This window comes from Charadrius vociferus, unplaced genomic scaffold (genome assembly GCF_000708025.1).
Source record: "Charadrius vociferus isolate BGI_N301 unplaced genomic scaffold, ASM70802v2 scaffold385, whole genome shotgun sequence".
Lineage (NCBI taxonomy): Eukaryota > Metazoa > Chordata > Aves > Charadriiformes > Charadriidae > Charadrius > Charadrius vociferus.
The window spans coordinates 7914632-7915153 of NW_009648925.1; positions in this window are offsets into that span (position 1 = coordinate 7914632).

A 522-nucleotide genomic window follows, 5' to 3' on the forward strand; every position below is an offset into this window, starting at 1 on the left:
CCCAGCCTTGGGGGTTGTCACTTGGGGGGGCAGTGAGGTGCAGACTTCCCCCCCCCCCACCTCACTCCCTTGGGGTGGTGGGTTTGGCCCCGTCCGTGCTATGGGGTGATAAAGCCATCGGGGAGCAGGTGGCTGTGCCAGCCCTGGGTGGTGCAAATAGGATGGGGTGTATGTTTTAGCTCACTCCCGGCAACCCACGGTCCCCAGTGGGGGCCAAAGACGCCGTTTTTGTGTCCCACCCTGCTCTGGGCACATGGGGTGATGGTGGCAGATGGGGTGGATGGAGGGGATGGAGGGGACAGGAGGTGGGAGATGAAGGGTGATGGCTGTGTGGGTGGAGGGGGAGCCCGGATCCAGCATCGGGAAGGGCACGGGGCAGTGGGAAGGGCCACCGAGGGCTACCATGAAGTGTCTGAGGACCACAGGGTGGCTGGGCTGCCCGGGGATGCCACAGGGATGCTCCTGCACACTGGGGCAGATCTCCCTGCTGCAGAGAGACATCTGAGGCTCAAGCGTCATGTC